The 14,928-nt window shown below is 41.3% G+C and overlaps 1 protein-coding gene across 1 annotated transcript in view; it reads left to right on the forward strand.

Moving 5' to 3' along the window:
- The first annotated feature begins 2,392 nt into the window (after positions 1–2,392).
- CDH7 (cadherin 7) overlaps positions 2,393–14,928 on the forward strand; it is a 147,175-nt gene continuing 134,639 nt past the window's right edge. The window contains exon 1 of the mRNA XM_060775002.2: positions 2,393–2,582. The gene's annotated coding sequence lies outside the window, so the exon portion shown is untranslated. The remainder of the gene's footprint in view (positions 2,583–14,928) is intronic.

Genomic DNA, 14,928 nt, shown 5'->3' on the forward strand with positions numbered 1-14,928 from the left:
GGACTTCCAAGTTGCCCATTCTTGGTTTGTTCCTGGAGGAAGATACTTGTGGGGGGCCATCCAGTTGGGATTTCCTGGTTTACATGCCCAGAGGGATACCCTTGCTGTTGCTGGGGGGACGCCAAGAGGAGTGGTAGTTCTCATAAAGCTTTTCCTTGATTTGAGTCTACTGGGAGGAGGCTGGTAGCCAGAGGCGACCCTAGGCAATTTTCAACAGTAAGCAAACAATATTTTGCTCCCTCCCCCCAACCAGTCACTAATATATATTTTCTGTTCGTCATGGGAGTTCTGTGTGCCATATTTGGTTCAGTTCCATCATTGGTGGAGTTCAGAATGCTCTTTGATTGTAGAATGCTCAGAATGCTCTTTGATTGTAGATGAACTATACATCCGAGTAACTACAACTCTCATATGTCAAAGTCTATTTTCCCCCAAGAGCGCCTCAAGAGCGCCCCTGGGCAAAATCAACTATACTGCAAATGCTTAATGGGTTGAGCCGCCCCTGCTGGTAGCCATGTAGTGGATGGCTTTCACAGTTTCTCTCACATTTAGCAACAACTTCCCATTGTACATCGGGGGGGGGGGGGGGCAATGCTGGCTAGCTTGTAGAGTTTATCAACAGGTGTACAGGTGTAGGTTTAAGACATCCTGTGATTATTTTGCATGTTTCATTTAATGCTGTGTTCACCTGCTTTGGATGGGCAGACTTTTGCCAAACAGGGCAGGCATATTCGGCAGTTGAGTAAGACAAGGCTAGGGCTGATGATCAAATCCTGGGATATAGGGGCTGTTTGGAAGGGCTCTGAGACCACTCTGCCATCCAGTTCAAAGCTGATAATGTGAGATTTTATTCAGCTGTGTGGAAGGACCTCAGTTGAAAAGGGGGGGGCACCGAATTGGGAGGGATAGCCAATACTCCAGAAGCCAGGAGCAGAATTCAAAACAATATTGACAGATTAGAGAGATGGGCCAAAACTAACAAAATGAAGTTCAACAGTGACAAATGCATGATACTCCACTTAGACAGAAAAAAACAAAATGCAAAGATACAGAATGGGGGACGCCTGGCTTGAGAGCAGTACGTGTGAGAAAGATCTTGGGGTCTTTGTGGACAACAAGTTAAACATGAGCCGACAATGTGATGCGGCGATAAAAAAAAGCCAATGTGATTTTGGCCTGCATCAATAGGAGTATAGTGTCTAGAGATCCATGCTACCCTTCTATTCCGCTTTGGTCAGACCACACCTGGAATCAGGCCCTGAATTTTTTTCGGGGGGGGGGGGCTGAGTCTGAGTGAAAGAGGGTCTAGCCTAGCAAACCCTTTGTATCGTTACCCCAATACCCCCATGCATATGGGATATATTGAGTATGGTGATCAGATCATGATATGAATAAACATAACAGTTTAAATAATGCACCAGTAAGGCCTTTTCACGAACCACCATGAGAATTTCGGGGGGGGGGGGGCTGAAGCCCCCCGAGCCCCCCCCCCTACATGCCTGCCTGGAATGTTGTGTCCAATTCTGGGCACCACAAATGAAGAGAAATATTGACAAGCTGGAATGTGTCCAGAGGAGAGCAACTAAAATGATCAAGGGTCTGGAGGACAAGCCCTATGAGGAGTGGCTCAAAGAGCTGGGCATGTATAGCCTGAAGAAGAGAAGGCTGAGAGGAGACATGATAGTCATGTATAAATATGTGAGAGGAAGTCACAAGGAGGAGGGAACAAGCTTGTTTTCTGCTGCCTTGGAGACTAGGAGGTGGAGCAATGGCTTCAAACTACAGGAAAGGAGATTCCACCTGAACATGAGGAAGACCTTCCTGACTGTGAGAGCTGTTCAGCAGTGGAATTCCCTGCCCCGAAGTATAGTGTTTCAAAGCCTTCTTTAAAGGCTTTGAAACAGAGGCTGGATGGCCATCTGTCGGGGGTGCTTTGAATGCGGTTTTCCTGTTTCTTGGCAGGGGGTTGGACTGGATGGCCCATGAGGTCTCTTCCATGAAAGGATATATTGTGGGGTTTTCTGCCTTAATTCTGAGTTATATGGCTGTATGGAAGGTCCCCCAGACGATGCTATAAAAATCTTACAGTGCGGGGATGGACTGGAGAGCCTTTGGAGTCCTTTCCAACTCTGGAATGCTATTTATTCCAGGGACACATTCTGACGCTCGCGCCGGCACAGTTCAAAGCCATTTGGGTGGGGGAGGCCGGGTGGGCGCGCGGCAGGAGCATCTCTCTCTCTCTCTCTCTTTCCCCCTTACCTCCTCCTTCACCCTCCGCGTCCGCTCATTGGCTGCCTCGCGGCTCCTCGGCGGGCTCTGATTGGAGGAGAAGGAACCCCCCTGGTGCCGGCGCCTGCCCGAGAGCCGCTCCGCCGCGCGCGCCTCGGCAAAGCAAGTTCTCCTCAGCGGAGCCCAGCGCAGCCCGGGCACATGGTCGCGAGGACTTGGCCGCGGCGGTAGCCCTCGCCTTCGAAGGCCGGCGCGTGGATTAAAGGCGGCGGAGGAGGAGGAGAAGGAGGAGGAGGAGGCGTCGCGCTGAGGGGAAGGCGGAAGGGACGAGGGAAGGTCACCTCTCTCTGCAGGTGAGGATGCGTCCGGAGCGGGGAGCAGGCGAGCGGGAAAGAAGAGGCTTCTCTTTCCCTCCGGAAGTTTCCAATGCCCCTCACTGATTAAGCTGTCCATAGAAGGCTAACATAGAACAGAGAAAGAGGACAGAAAGAGGGTTCTATCACGCCTGCCCTCCCCTCCATCCGCTTGCCAAAGAGAACAAGCAGGGTGCGTCTCCACCGTAGATTTAATACACTTTGGCACCGCTTTAACTGTCCTGGCTGACTGGAATCCTTGGAGAGGCATACCAGCGCTCTGTCTGCGGCAGCAAAGGCTCAACTTCATCTCCCATCATTCCCTCGCAGTGTGCCGTGGCAGTTAAAGCGGTATCAGAACTGCATTCATTCCACAGTGAAGAAGCACCCGCATTGAAAGAAGGGGGGGGGGGCTTCCACACAGCCGTATAACCCAGAACATCAAGGCAGAAAATCGCACAATATCTGCTTTGAACTGGGGCCCGTTCCACACAAATGTATACAATCCACATTGAACTGGATTATAAAACAGTGTGGCCTCAGATAATCCAGTTCAAAACAGATATTGTGGGTTATTCTGCCTTGATATTCTGGGATATAGGACTGTGTGGGAAGAGCCCTGAGTCTACACTGCCACATATTCCAGTTCAGAGCATATAATGTGGTCTGGAAGGGGCCAAAGAGAGAGGGGGGGGGGGGGCTCCATCTACATTGCCATATGTTTGCCACTGCATTATATGTAAAGACTCCTATACTACACTGAGCTGCATTATGTGGTCTGCACTGACCACATAATGCAGTTCCAAACTGTATTACATGGCAGTGCGGAGAGGGAATTGCTGAGGAAATCCATCCCTTCAGGAAGCTGGGAAAAAGTCAGCTACTTTTACCAAAGGAAGGGAGGGGGGCAGGGAATCAATGCAACACAACCAATCAGCCCAAACAAATAGAAAAAAAAGCCTCTCCAAGTCCATCCATCCTTCTTTTCCCTCATTCCTTCTTTCGCCTCCTCTCCAACCTGCTTCTAAAATGCTCCTTCATTCCGGAAAGGCAAGCAGTGCAGTGGGGGAAAAACGTGATACCTTTGCAACATCCAGCCTTGGGATCTCTCTGGCTGCCTTGCAGCTTTTAGGGAGGAAAGGAGGGCGATTCTGGACATTAGCCTTCACTTAGGAAGGTTAGGAAGCTCAGCGGTGTTGGAAGACTTCCTCCTGATCTCCTTGGGGCTTTGAGAATAGACCCCCAGGTTTCTTTTCTTACGCTTCTCTAATCATTTGAGAATTGGCTTCCTGCCCTGCTTGCCTGAATGCTCCAGTTGATCAATAAAAGGGACATTTCCCCTCATGTTCAGGTCTTGCCTCAGTGATTCAGGTGAGTCCCGTAAGGACCAGTTTTTTGAAAAGGGGTGATGAGTGAAGCCTTTTGGGTTTTTTTATCATCCTGAAAATTGAATTGTTGATACTTTAAGCCGTGTTCATTGATGGGAAAGAAGAGCCCTGCTTGATAGATTGCGCCTGGAGTCAAAGCGGACTTTGAAAGGGCACTTTTGACTTTATAGTTCCTCTAACAAGACATAATGCCCTGTTCTTTCCTCTCTTCTCCTCTCCCCCTCTTTCCCCTGCAAATTAAAGAGAGGGATCGTAAAGCCTTGCCGAATCTAAAAATATATCACTGGGAAGTCAAAACAGTCAATCGCCTCCTGAGCTTCACAATGATGTATAACATACTTTAGTCCTTCCTCTGAGACTTTATTGCGACTAATTTTGGTGTGAGCGACTTTGAAATTGGCACCAAAGGCATCTTCTTTATTGAGATTGTGTTTTATGCTTTTTTAAAAAGTAAAAGTCTAGCATATGCTTTCATATGGAAAAGAATAATCCTTTTAAACACCTGGTTTCTGGAGAACATGAGATGAAAGTAGCCCGATATACCATTAGGTGAGCGCCAAGGTATGGTAGTAGTAAGGGTTTGAGTTGGTGCCTGGAATACAAATGATAAAGGCACAGCAGCCAGAGATTAGCAAGAAAGGATCATAAACTGTCGTGCTGGCACTAATGTTGCAGAGTTTCAAAGATCACAGCGACCGTAACGCACTGTTTAGCAATTGCACGACTGTGGGTCTCATTAAAAGTATGTGCCCTGTCTGTACTGTTATGATTACTTTTGAAATTTGTGGCTAAAGATGAGATCTGTCATCTGTTCAGAATCCCAGATCTAACTTTCAAGTCATCACAAGGCTATGAATATCCTTGTGGAAATGGCCTATTTTGTTTATTTAAAAAGGAACAAGGAATCAGCCATCAGACAGAAAAACTGATTTTTTGTGCAAATGAAATAACATTCCAATTAATTTAGATTTCTTATTTTTGAAAAATAATGACTCATAGGTTAGATGGAGAAACAGAGCACAGTGATAGATATGCTGTGGTTTAAACAAGCTCATATGTGTATATAAAACTTGACAGGGTTTTTAAAGCAATTATTGGAAAGGCTATCTATAAATACTTTATATGAAGTGAGGGGGTCATAGTATTGTATAGTGTATGCTTTCATCAAAGGACATTCACATCTGGGATGATCAGAGATTGATATACCTTATAAAGCTATTATTATTATTATTATTATTATTATTATTAGGTATATCAATGATACCTTATGGTATATTATGGTAAACGTGCACTGCTATAGGTGAGAGATGGTTTTTCAAAATTAAGTTCACAAGTCATCACTACTTGTAGTGATTTAATAATAGTGTGCTGATTCTCACATAATAATAAAGCATTGGCAAAATTTCAATTCATCCTAGGGTTTACCAGTCTGATCCAAGAAAATTCATTTCCAGTGATAGCATCTATTTATTATGCCTGAATTATGCCTCAGAAACATTTCATGCCCACGTCTTTGGTGCCTATGCATATGTTTAACCTTTAGAAAAGTCAGTCACCGAAGGCTTGGTGTGTTTGCCATTCATATAGAGACCCATGTTTGATTCATCTTGAATCAGTGTCCTTTCAGCAAGAAGGGGTTTTAAAGGTTGTTGTTGTTGTTAGTCCCAAGAGTATTCCAAATAAAGGTAATGAATATAAGTTGCTTCTTTTGAACTTTCCAGTGATTTGAAGTTGAATCTGAACAGCCAGAAACTGCCTTTGTAGCACAGCCTTGGGCTGTTTTGCTTGCCATTGGCTATTTCATAGTAACACTTAAAAAAGAAGAAACATCCAAACTAGACCACAAGCAAAGAGCTGTTCTCATCTGCTGATATGGCACTACTTGATCATGCATGCATGCCTGCCAGCCTCATGGCAATAAAGCATCCCTAGGAGTCATGCTGAGAGGGGGCTGCTTGAAGACGGATGAGTCTTACCTCTGCCTCCAGCTGACATATCAATGGATATGCAGCAATACATGAGTGCCTCCTCTGGGAAAGTAGTGGCTCTGCAGAGAGATGTCACATCATACTCTTTTCTCCAGGGCCTCATGGATATGTTTCCATCTTGAAGGGAACAATGTCTGGCTGAGTTCTACAGCTGGAATTTTGAATGTTAGAATTCAAATTCTTTTGGTCACATCTTTTAGCCTCTAAATATATTTATTTGCATTTACTTTAGTTTTGTCCCACCTTTCTCCTGACATAGGGACCCAAGGTGGCTAACAATAAGATGAAGTATGGTAGACTATTATCTTTTCTTCCATTCTCCTCCTGCATGTGGACATGTAGGATATACTTGAATGTTGTCTCCTATAGAAGCTTGCACTGGAGAAGTGAAGAACTGATGTGTATTCTCAGTCAGATAAGGATGCATTTTTCCTCCCCCCCCTCTTGAATGAAGTTCTTAAGATGGGGATATATTGTCCTTTATTCTAGGAAATGTCCCCCCCCCCCCCCCCAGTTATATTCAGAGTACGAAAACCAATAGAAAGGGGAGAGTTCAGTGGAATGCATGCATTTGTTAACAGCCAGATCTCACTTGGGATATTCCAGATTAATAGACAAAGCCAAATATATTTTAGACAGTTTTTGCAACTGTTGTACCTCACTACAGTTTGCTAATAACCTTAAATACTTTTCCTTTGGCCACTCATTCACTGTGGAAAACTGTCATTTCCAGAAGTTTACCTATAACTTTTTTGAAAAGTTTTTCAGTTTGAGCTTGCGGAGGAACCTGGAGTTGGTTCAGCATAGCAAGGCCATATGTTTGAAGCACTGTACACTCCTTGAACAATAATCAGATTTTGATGCAGGAAGCTTCCCATATAAGTCTTAGCTCCTGGATGAGTATTCAACCAAGTTTAATGATGAGAGGATGTACTCTTCGTCTAGTACAGGGAATTAAATGAATTTAATCATGTCAGCTTTTGATTCAGGGACTCATCTTGTGGTCTGGGCCTTTCCACGCATAGTCCCATAAAATGCGAAAGGTCTAGGTCATCAGCTGTAATCCAGGAACTGGTTTAAGGCTAATTTTAATTGATGCTGCAATTATCTGGATTCTCCTCACTGCATAACTGCTTAAGTTTCATTAATCAGGTATTCCACCAAACATATTTTGTACAAAATAGAGATTTATGAGAGAAGTGCTTCTACTTGACTGTACACAGCAAACTGATATTTACCTTGCACTGCAAGTAATACAATTTTCCTAGTGAGATTGTGAAACAGGATGGCAGATTGTAAATGTGGTAACTATGGCTGATCAGATAACATGGGGTGAACCTGCTGCTTCCATAGCATTCAAGGGGTCGTAGTTCAGACAACAGGGCTAACAGCCAACTATAGAATTATCACAACTCACAGGGTTTTACTTGATTGAAAGATTGTGGAGTAGTGTGAAAATGAAGGGATAACTTTTGCACTGTTGACCTTGGTGGAGTACAGTTTCGAAGCTCCCATTGTCTGCTCTTCACACCAGGGTTTTTTGCAGGGACAGAATAAGTCAGGGTTAACAATTGGGCAGTGGTATAATACTGAGATGTTAGAGCCATTAAGAGAAGAGGAAGTAGTTGGGAAGGAATCATTGGGGACTTTAAAGGATAGTGTGTGACTTTCCAGTGGAGAATTGCTGCTATGTGTAGAAATGTAGTCTTGGAAAGTTATAAGAATACCAACTTTTCAATGTTACTGCAACTTGTTTCATATTAGTAACGTATTGTGGAACTTGAAGTTTGGAGATCAGGAGTGGGGGGAAAAAGAACAGATTTGGTGGTGGCCTCTGCATAAAATCAGATGTTGCAGTGAAAAGAAAAACTGAGAGTTAGGAAAAAATAGGCATATGAATATATTTGAAAAGAAAAGAGGTGACTGTGCTAGAATGAATTTGTACCTCTATGCAAGGTCAGGATGGTTGCAAAAAACTATGCCACTTCCAAAAGGTAACAATAGAAAGTTTTACTATTATTGTAAATCATTTTCAGATAATCAATACTCTTCAGATCAATGATTCATGACTTTCGTACCATTTTTATTATATTATGGATGGATATTATCTTATAATTATAATAGTAGTCATAGTCAGGTATATTACTATTTTTGAAAAAAATGAAAGATCTTAACTGTTACATGTCCTGTGTTATGTATTACCAGATTTTTTATTTAATCATATATTAAATTTTTTAGCCATCCTGTTCTGACACAGGAAAACACTTTAACTGGACGGGTTTTTTTTTGGGGGGGGGGATTTTGGAATATACATGTATTTGTTTATTCATAGTGAATGAAGGGGAGGGGGAGTTAGTCATATGTCCACTATTTTCTGGGCTTTCCCACAGAGCTCTGAAAAAGAATAGAGAGGACTCATCTCATAGAAGGTGCATGTAAAAGCATGCATTCCAGGCATTTCCTTGACTGTTGGCACATTTTCTACCTTTTATCAAAGAAGCTGGGAAGAAAAAGTCCATGTGAATCTGTCATGTCTCCAACTGATGTTTCACTCAGGATGATATCACATTAGCATCTTAAAGTGGGCACTCCCATTTTCCTATTGTGTGGCTGCTACCTGCAGAATTCTGGGAAATTTAATTTAGGGCAGGGCCTTTGGAATTCTCAACCATAGAGATCATTGGCTTCCCTAAACTACTTTTCCCAAAATTCTTCTGGAGGCAGCCACACAATAGGAAGGCGGGGCCCCTCGCTTTAAAACACAGATGTGATAAGACCTTCAGCCATTGTAGTCCCTGGAGCTGGGAAGAGAATAAACCCTTTCCTAAAATCTTTTTGATTTTTTCTCCAGTTAATACAGATAGCAGCCACTAGATTGTTCCACACTTGAATTTACAATCTGTTTGCAGAGCACTCACACTTCCACACACCAATGGTGCTAGATGTGTAACTAGCCCCCTTTCCCAAAAAGCAGAAGTAAGTGGTCAACAACAAAAAGTTTTGGATTACAGTATATCAGATTTATATATAAGAGAGAGACACATCCAAGAAACGAAAGCTGCAGTTCACTTAGACTAAGTTTATTTGGGAATAAATTAGATCTGTTTCTTAATAACTGGGTTTAAATGTAAGGTTGTTCACAACCTATTTTATATATTGACCTAAGAATCAAGCTCATTAGTTCTGACTACACATATATATGAGTGTGCCATTGGTTAATCTTGATTTCCAAAATGATTTAGTATACAGTGCCCCCATGGGTCACATTCAAATGGTTTTATATATATATTATATATGAATGAAAGTAATGAATAAATAAATAAGAGTTTTTAATTGCCTCTGAAGTTTTATGGACCAACTGAAAATGCATATGAATATGATGGGTACTTTAATCACCATATATATATATATATATATATATATATATATATATATATATATATATAAGGACTGTATGAAATAAAACAGTAGAAGATACTTTAAACCACATATTATGCTTTGTATAATGATATCCTGATTAAAATGTTGGATTAAAAGGAATAAAATGAAAATATTTCAAATCAATGTTGAAAATAGAATTTTTAATGGAACTTGAGGATTTTTGGAACCCTTTGAACTGTTTGATCTGAAGTTATAATTGGATGTTTAACATATACACTAATTGCAAGTGCAAATAATTTTTCCTCCAGCTTTTTTGCCTGTTCATCACTTGTGCATTCTGAAGATGTTCAAGGTTGAGACAAGAGCATTTTTAAAACAAAATATTTGAGTCACTTTCTCCTTCACTTAGTACTTTACTCCTTGAAGCAGAGATGACACAAATGACACCTAAATCGTAGGAGGAAGGTGCAGTCTTTTTACTGCTTTCAGTGGTAGTAATATCTCTGTTGCTCAGGCTGACAAACATAAGCCTGAATGTATGCCTTGGCAGTTAAAAGGCTTTTCAATAATGTGAAGGCTGAGATGATAGTTAATGACTTTATACAGTAAATGATCCTGAAATGATGGTATTCTGACACATATGTGTAGCATTGCAATATATATATTTGTGCATTTATAGCTATAATACATACATCTATATGAAACAGGAGATAAAGTATATTTAATAAATAATTGACTGTTTCACAAGAATGCTCGGGTGTTATACACTAGATATTGCTTTCTCGGTTTTTTAGAACGTACTACATTGCAGTGTTAAACAGACTGGAAAGGCAAAGAAATAAAAGTAAAGAATTTGTGCAGATAAAATAACAGCCATTAAGACTAAAGCAAGTAAACTATTCAATTGGAAAAATGTGTTACCACTTTACTGAACAAAAATAATTAGAACATTGCAACACCCAGTGGAAAGAATTTGAAAATGGGTAAATAATGATGCAAGCAATGTGTAGGCCAATTGTATTTCATTTTTTTATTCATCTCCCTACACCCATTTCTCCTAAACAACTGGGAAAGATGCAGCTCTTTGGGTCATCCACCAGATCCGTATAGATTTTCCATTCTTCTTTTAGGGGCTCCTTCTGACCATTCGCTCCTTTTGGTTAGGGTAGACGAGCAGGCCCCTTCTATCTTCTGAGCTTTGATTCCAGGATCCTCCATGGATACCAAATATTGTGGATGCTCGAGTCCCATTATATACAGTTTCATAGTACAATGATATTTGTTATATAAAATGGTTAAATCAAGGTTTCTTTTTTGGGATTAAATTTTTTTCAAGCTGTGGATGGTTGTTCCAATATCTTGCATTGTTCTAAGATTGAGATAGGAATTCTGTGGCCCTGAAGATGTTATTAGACTGCCAACTTTTGGCATTTTTGACCTATCTAGGAGTGCTAGACTTTCTAGTCCAGTAATATGTGATGGACCAATGAAATTCCATCCCTCTGCACAAGAAAAAAACAAACGTTGGGTTTCATCAGTTATTAGGTAAGGGCATCTGAGGCTTCTTAGCCAGTGGAAGTGTGTATTATCAATAGAATAGATCTTCCAGCAAAAACGATAGATCTCTGTGGAATTCCACTCCTTTCATTGAATCCATTTTACCCCTGGATTAATATATTCACTCTGAAAAATCACTTTGTTGGCAGCAGCCAGCCTTGTATAGTATGGTGTGTATAGTATGATGAGGTAAGATGTAGCCTGAAACTGCAGGTCATAAAGAGAAAAATGTGTCAAGGGGATGTGATTTCCTTCCACAGCCTCTTGTTCTTAATACAGTGTAATTTCATAATTGTGGTTTTGGGTATACCTTTGACTCCTTTCAGTTTTAATCTGGGAGCAGCTTTCCATATTGCAATTTTCATACTATTTTTCGGGTTTAGGAAAAAAGGGAAGCAGCATTTTTTTTTGTCTCAGTAAAGGTTACAGCAATCCTGGAGTATAAATACTTTTTGGAGCAAGACATTTCAAAGTGCTTTGTAAAGAGGCCTCAACATATTGCAAATGTTTTACTGACATTTCTTATGAAAATTGGGTTGGTATTTTTATCTTTGTTAAATAACAATCTGTTGCCGCTCTGAAAAAGCTGACAGTTTATCAATATCAGATGGCTATTATAGCTAAGCTGGGACTTTCTGGCTGTAATGGTGGCTGAAGGGTAATGGCAGTTCATAGTCTCACCAAACCACAATTTTCAAAACGTGATCTGTGTTGGTATAAAACATGGATTGACTACTCATATCTACCACTGTGCTTCCACCTCTAAAGTCAGCTGAGCTTGTGTAATTGAAGCAAGAGTGCTGAGCAAAAGGGAAAAAGTATAAATGCCCTTGGCTTTATTTTGCTGAGCAAATGAAAAACAGAAGCAAAAAAAGCAATTTGATGATGCAAACTATAGTTTGGCATATTATAAGAACTGAGCTGGTATCTTTTTTGCACATTAAAAAATAAGTTGTCTTAGTGGTTACCTATGAATGGAACAGGAAGCAAATGAAACTCTATTGTCCTGAATTGTTAAGTTATGTTCATAGCTGCAGTTTAATTAAAACTCCATGTTGAGCTCATCGTGCTGTTTAAAAGATTGCTACTGCATGCTATTGACGAGAGTTCTGGCCATCCATGATGGGCTTAATAACTCTCAGTTTGTTTCCCTGTTGTTGAATCATTGCCTGAGGTGATAAGGGGGAAATGATCCATCGTGACTCATCATTTAGTGACTGTAATGTTAGCTGTTTCTCAGGGGCCAGTGATCAGCGATAGCTGTGGTTATCACATCAGTAATATCACCCCATCTTCATTTTTGGTAGTTATGTCTATTTATCTACTGCATGTAGAACTTTAAAAATCAATAAAATTTAACCTTCCTATAGTATTCTGGCCTGCTGTGACTTCCAGCAACCGCATGATGCTGTTGTAAAGCTTCTTTAAAAAAAACAACAACACTCAACTGAACCATAACACTCTGCATATTTTTTTATTAAAGTCAGACTGAAGTCATAGGGACAGAACTGATGAGATCCTGATCCTGATTTCAGTCTGACGTTCATTGATCAATCTGGTGCCAGACATTATCCCTCAGTCTAATCTATCTAATAAGGATATTGTGAAGATAAGAATGGAGAAGAGCATTTACTCTGGCCGTTCCTCGGACTAAAGGGCAAGCTATAAACAAATACATAAGTAACTAGATAAATAAAATCCTTGGCCTGAATCTATTTTGTTGCTGTGTTGTTGTTCACAGAATTCGATTCTAGATAAGGCTAGACAGCCAGTATTATTTAAAATGGATTTCATTTTAAACTAATTTTAAACTAATTTAGTGTATCACTTATATGTAATTACTGTATTATTATCTAATGTGGGGGCACTGAATTGTTGCCGGCTGTAAGCCGCCCAGAGCCCCCCTGCGGGGGTTGAGAAGGGCAGGGTACAAATGTTTGAAATAAATAAATAATAATAAATATTTTATTAATGAATTTTCCATATGTTTTGGACCCACAAGTTTCCATTGTTTCAATAGGTCAATCCTAGTAAGGATTAACAATTGGATTTAGAATTTGTTCTGAACCAGGACTTTAGAGGGAGCTATTGCATCTTGGTAGCAAACAGACTCTGCCAAATTAGATACTAGGGAAGAGTTAATAATGTGGCCTTCTGTATATGATGATTAATTGATTTAATGTGGATTTAATATTGCTATATTCATTATAACCATGTAGAAGCAAAACCTTGCTCCAGTCTTTTCCCTGGACTGGTTTGGTATTTTAGAAGCTATTGGGGTCATTGGCTAGCTATTCTCTCTTTCTCCCTCCCTCCCTCCCTCTCCCTCCCTCCCTCCCTCCCTCTCCCTCCCTCTCCCTCTCTGCCTGTAGAGAGTGCTTTTACTTCTTCCTCAGAGATATTTTACATTGCTACCACATAGTTAACCGAGTACATTTGTACACCCCTCCCGGGCTGTTAAGTAGAGATCTCTTGGTGAAAGGAAGTACCTCAGAAGCCATTACGTTGGAAAGGCATATTCTTTAATCAGAAATGCTTTTATTTGCGTTATAGCTTTGCCCTTTGGGTCTCTTTCAGAGTATATTACGCACAAGCTATATGGCTAAAAGAATTGTGCATAGAGTCATTGGTTGTTAGCATAAGTGTTCTTTTAAGCAGATCGTTATTAAATGCACAAAGTAAATTCATTTATTATCTAGGATTTCATGAGTTAGGCTCCACCTACACTGCCCTATAATTCAGTTTCAGAATGCACATTAATTGCATTGAACTGGATTATATGCATTGTAGACTTCATTTAATCCAGTTCAATGCAGTTTAATTTGCATTATATGACTCCACACTGGCCATTACATAAAGCTGCTGGGTGAGATCATTTGGAGTTTTGGAGTTCGATTCCATCTGCACGCAGATGACGTCCAACTCTATCACTCATTTCTACCACATGCTAAGGAGGCTGTCCAAGTCCTGAACCGGTGCCTGGCCACTGTGACGGTCTGGATGAGGGTGAGCAAATTGAAGTTGAATCCAGACAAGACAGAGGTCCTCCTGGTCAGTCGCAAATACGAACAGGGTATAGGGTCACAACCTGTGCCGGATGGGGTTACACTTCCCTTGAAGGCACAGGTTCGCAGCTTGGGGGTCCTCCTGGACTCATCACTGAGCCTGGAATCCCAGGTTATGTGGTGGCCAGGGGAGCTTTCGCACAATTAAAACTTGTGCGCAAGCTGCGTCCGTACTTTGGGAAGTCAGACTTGGCCACGGTGGTCCATGCTCTCATTACATCTAGGATAGACTACACTCCACATGGGGTTGCCTTTGAAGACTGCTCGGAAGCTTCAAATACTCCAATGAGAGGCAGCCAGGTTAATAACTGGGGCGGCATACAGGGAGCATACAACTCCCATGTTACACCAGCACAACTGGCTGCCAGTTTGCTACCACACAGAATTCAAAGTGCTGCCTTTGGCCTATAAAGCCCTAAACGGCCCCGGCCCAAATTACCTGTCCAAACGCATCTCCCCCTATGAACCTCGCAAAGATTAAAATCCTCTGGGGAGGCCCTGCTTTCCATCCCGCCATTGTCACAGGCTTGATCGGTGGGGACGAGAGACAGGGCCTTCTTGGTGATTTTTCCCTGGCTATGGAACTCCCTTCCTGGTGAGATCAGGTGCCCCCCCCCCCCTCCAGTCCTTTAGAAGGATGGTAAAAACTTGGCTGTGGGACCAAGCTTTCAGGACAGGACAATAAAGCAGCAATAGGAAAGATTACCAGGCCAATTAGATTTGGCGTGGATGATTAGGACGGTTTTAAATGGTGTATTTTAATATTTTGATAAATGTTTTTAATGTTTATGTATGTGTATATGAATTTGCGTCCCGGCATTGAATGTTTGCCATATATATGCTGTGCTTCTCCCTGAGTCCCCTTCGGGGTGAGAAGGGCGGAATATAAATGTTTTAAATAAATAAATAAATAAATTACAATGCCATTCAAACTGCATTATATGGCTGTCTAGATCCAGTGATACAG

This window comes from Anolis sagrei, chromosome 4 (genome assembly GCF_037176765.1).
Source record: "Anolis sagrei isolate rAnoSag1 chromosome 4, rAnoSag1.mat, whole genome shotgun sequence".
Classification (NCBI taxonomy): Eukaryota; Metazoa; Chordata; class Lepidosauria; order Squamata; family Dactyloidae; genus Anolis; species Anolis sagrei.